Source organism: Nannospalax galili, unplaced genomic scaffold (assembly GCF_000622305.1).
Source record: "Nannospalax galili isolate Female #2095 unplaced genomic scaffold, S.galili_v1.0 scaffold799, whole genome shotgun sequence".
Taxonomy (NCBI): domain Eukaryota; kingdom Metazoa; phylum Chordata; class Mammalia; order Rodentia; family Spalacidae; genus Nannospalax; species Nannospalax galili.
In genome coordinates this window covers 1,180,178-1,185,187 of record NW_008343085.1, presented here as the reverse complement: position 1 = coordinate 1,185,187, position 5,010 = coordinate 1,180,178, and positions in this window count along the sequence as shown.

Below are 5,010 nucleotides of genomic sequence, written 5' to 3'. Positions count from 1 at the left end.
AGAAAGAAAGACTGACTAGTGGTGGCACAAGTCTGAAAACTCAGCACTCTGGATAAAGCAGAGGAAGCAAGAGGTTCTTCAGTTGTAGGCCAGACTATGCTATGTTGTAAGAATCTATTTAAAAACAAATTTAATTATGGGATGGAAAAATGGCTCAGTGGTTAAGAGCATTAGCTGCACTTGTAGAGAACCTAGGCTTGGTTCCCCGTACCTTCGTGGAGGCTAACAACTGCACCTAACTCCAGTTCCAGGGGAATCCAATGCCTTCTTCTGGCCTCCATGGGCATTGCACACACGTGGTGCACTTACACATACTCATGCATATAAAATACACAAAAATTTTTAAAAAGAAAAAAAGTCCTTATTATTTATATGCAATTAAATGTAGCTAGATCTAGAGGAGGGGGCAAGGAGGTCTGCTTCTTCCCTGAGGATCTATGGGCAGGTAGTGGATGCTGGGAGAGGAAGAGACATTTTCTTCAATGGTGTAGTCATGAAAAGTTTCCCATACAGCAAATAAAAATTCACCCATGCTACTGGAAGAAATTCTAACACAAATTATTGCATCATAAAACAAGATCTGAAAGTAGAAGAGGGACTAGTTGAGAAGATGATGGAGATCAGTGGGAGCGGAAGGGAGTGACAGAGAGTAATGAGGGAGTAGTCAAAATATGTACTTTTGTGAAAGTATCAGAATGAAACCCATTGTTATTATCATTGATATAAGCTAATAGAAAACCTTTTAAAATCCTAATACGAGTAATAAAATTTGCTGTGAAGATTGCCCATATCAAGACAATATTCCTTCTCTATATAGAGAGAGCTTTTCAAATAGGAGCATTAAAAAGGCAATGAATCAGGCTGGAGGCCTAAACACACATGTCCTTACTCCTCTGCCAGATGTAAAGCTGCAAGGGAATCTCACAAAGAAGACTGTGAACTTTGTTTACAGTGACAACATGTCCCTGGTGGAATGCATGGGATCCATGGTTTCACCATATCCACTCTAATCCTGTCTAGTCCACATCCAGTCCACCACCTATAATCTCATTCACCAATAATGCAAGAGTTTCAATTGCAGTCCTCTGAGGTGCAATTTTGCAAGTCCTCAAGATCATATATATGGCTACTGCAAAGGCACTTAACAAGGCTCTCATAAGAAACCAACACCCATCCTTGAATATTTTTGTCCTGCTCTTGGTGCCGCTCTTGTATCATTGCACTGAAATCTATGTCAAAATATCATCTCAAAAATGCCTACTCTGGGCCTGGAGAGATGGCTCAGTGGTTAAGAGCCCCAGATGTTCTTGCAGAAGACCCAGGTTCAATTCCCCTCACATGCCAGTTAACAACCATCCATATCTCCAGTTCCAGGGGAACACCGTTTTCTGGCTTCCACAGGTACTACACGACATGGATGCACTTACATACATGTAGGCATAACACTCATGCACGTAAAAAAAATGTTTTTGAAATGTCAACTCTGCTTCATAAAAAAAAAGAGAAATAAGCAAAAACAAAAAGGAGAAGAGGAGGAAGAGGAAGAAATGTGTGCACATGTCTTTGGTTTTTTCATATTGGTCACAAACTGCCCCATTTCTTAGCTGGACTTTGCTATCTCTGATGGAAGTACACTTTCCCCACACTAGATGTGATTTCATGGAGCACTTCTCTTGAAGGATGAAGCACCCTGGTTGTGTCAAGCACTAAGCAAGACCATCTCAGCAGGTTTCCTCTGGTGCTTTAACAGTGTCAGGTGTAAGTGACTGTTGGCCTTGTTGAACTACACACAGAGAGATGCCATGTGGCAAAGCATCCTGTATAGGCTGCAAGTCACCAGAGATGTGGGCTAGCCTTTGATACTAGAACTATGTAGGCAAATTGCCCTCTGGAGCCTGAGAGTGGCTGCTGCCCAGGCAACATCCATACCACTTGGCACCAAAATATTGACCCAAGTGCATCAGAACTAAGTGACTGTTGGCCTTGTTGAGCTACACACAGAGAGATGCCATGTGGCAAAGCATCCTGTATAGGCTGCAAGTCACCAGAGATGTGGGCTAGCCTTTGATACTAGAACTATGTAGGCAAATTGCCCTCTGGAGCCTGAGAGTGGCTGCTGCCCAGGCAACATCCATACCACTTGGCACCAAAATATTGACCCAAGTGCATCAGAACTGAGAGGGCAGCAGCAGATCCACCAGTATGAGTTTACTTTTACTTTGACTGTGGAAACACGTCAGATCTTCCCAATTCTGCAACATCAAAACATGTTCCCTGGGAGACAAGGTGCCTGGGAGCTGATGCAGACTACACCTGATACAGCAGGTGAAGGAGGACCTCACTGGACCTTCCCTGCACCTTCAGTCACAGAGAGAATTGGGGCTGCCTAAGGACTACACACACCCTGCTTCTAGTGCCTAGCATTAGGGAGAGGACTTGGCAAACTCATGGCGGCTATTACCCAGTTTCACTGAATTAGAACTTAAACAGCCCCAGTTTATTGGGATCCTAGGTGACTTTCTATTACCTCTTCACTCTTTGATCCTTATCACAGCAGCCTTTTTTTTCCTTACAATGGTCCATCTCTTGAATGAACGGAAAATGCTTTCTTGTCATTTCTTGCTACCACCAGCTTGAGATCAGGGATGACTGGAAATATTTCGCTGTGATTCCCACAGTCCTTCTTGTGGCTCACAGAACCTGGCAGGGTTAGCAGAAAGGAGACTTGTTCTCTCAACACATATGACCCATTGCTGAATGCTGCTGGGGCTAAAGATGGCGCCAAGTCATAAGCTTGGCCTCTAAGAAAGCCAGGTTGGACTCTCCCACGGTGTCATCATAGAGATGAGATGACCCTGCTGCTCTACCTTATCACCCTCTCTTCTGAGGTTGTCTCTAGAGTGAATACCCTCAACCACCCCTTTCCTGACCCTGCTGCCTCAGGCCTCACCTTCTGATACTCTCGTTTGTTCAGTGAAGACATAAAAGACCATGTGAACTGCCTCCTTCCCAGGATTTTATGAGGGGCTCAAGAGTCAGACTTCACACCCTTCCATCTCCCATGGGCTGAGTATGTGAGATGGGTCCTTGTCATGGGCAAAGTCAAGTGTGTGTTGTAGGATGGCATGTCAGGAAAGTACGGTTAATTTCACAGTTGTCACAGTCACTGAAGAATACACTGTGACATTTAGGGGCAATAGCACCAACTGAAGCTGTAAAACTCCCTCCCCCTGCCTGGAGGAGAGTCCACCCCTGTCTGGTCCCTCTCCAGATGGTGACATTTCCCTCTGGATGTGAGCAGGTAGATTCATACTCGATGGTGCCCTGGTGTGGTGGATAACAAGTTTCAGCCCAGGACTCCCAGGAACTGCTGACCTCTGCTGATTTTCACCCTGTCCACAGCATCATTGGTGTCAATGTTGACTGGTACAGTTGCTCCATCCACATGGTGAGATGCAGTTCCAGCCCCTTTGATCCCAGGGAACTCATCTGGTGGGTGGTAGGATCTCAGAGGTCCACTAGATCATGTCCATTCTTCCATACACTGAAGATTGTTCTCTGCCTCTCAGATCATGGACTTTGCCTACATCATAAAGAAAAAAACCAGAGGGTCATTTCAGGCTCCACTGAAGAGCACAGCACACAGATGATGAGATTCCATGGGTCTTGCCCTAGTAAAGAGAGCTTACACATATCCTGTTCACATAGTAATCTGCAGAAACAAAGCCTGTAGTACGTGGGATTACCTGAAGCTTTACCCTCATTCCCTTTGACTTATTCTGTCCCAGGCCCCATCTCCCCACCTGAAGCTTCTGCCTACTTTCCAGGACCCTGATGAGTGTGGGAAAGTACTTAGGAGACACTGAAGACCCCAATATTCTGCAAGTACAGTTCCAGGAGATGATGGGGGACTTCATGTTTATGATCCCTGCCTGTACATAGCATGCATTCTGAGTGAGTACATCTAGAAAGATGCCTTTGGGATGGGGCTCTAGCTCAGTGACGAACACCTTGCCTCATATGAATGATGTCATTGGTTCAAACCCTAGACCTGAAAAAAAAGAAGCCTGATTCCTAGGACGTGACTCAGAGCTGTGGGTCACAGGTGAGGCCCGTGTCCCCATATCCCCATTTACATATTTATTTTGTTTCTTGTATCATGTACCAAAGGGCCCTCATCCCAAAAACTCCTAATGTCTAGTGTAAGAGTGTGACATCTAGGTACAGATGCAAAAACAGGTTAATGATACTCTACAAGTTGCCCAGATACAACTTAGAGGTCACTTTAATTGACATTTAAAATAACCCACTCATTCATCTATTTCTTCCCAAAGAGGTGAGTAACAAAATCTTTTCAATAAGTCTGGAAATGTCCATAAGACCTTCAAGTTTGAGACTGTGTATGGTGTGTGTGTGTGTGTGTGTGTGTGTGTGTGTGTGTGTGTGTGTGTGTGTGTGTGTGTTCTGAGGTCCCCCCTGCCCACGTACTGGTGATGCTAGGAAGCCTACATTTGCATGCGCAGGACATCTGTGAATATGTACAGCTGTGATGTGTGTCTTGAAGGTAGGATGGAGTATCAGAAGGTCCAGCCATGATAGCAGAAAAGATTGCTATCAGAAGCATCGCAATCTATTGTCTCCATGAGCAGCTCCCCTGAAGACCGCAGGCTCCCCATGATGCTTGTATTTCCCTTCATCTTTCATGTTACTCATTTTCAATCCTATCTTATTGCTGTCCCTAAACATTTTGATCCTTCAGTTTAAAACTGTCTTATACAAACATGACAAATTGTGCTCTATCTGCCTGTGTTCCCCCAAAGCATTTTCTCTCTGCCATTGAGAGGCTGGATCCTTTGTTTTTCCTGTGTTGCCCACCGAATACCAGGGGACAGAAGAGAGATGCTTCAAACCTTCAGCCTGGGCTCAGGAGCTGGGCAGAGGGAAGAACATGTCCTCTGAGTAAAGGACTAGTGTCCGATACTTCCAAGGCCTGAAACATTACTGAATTCC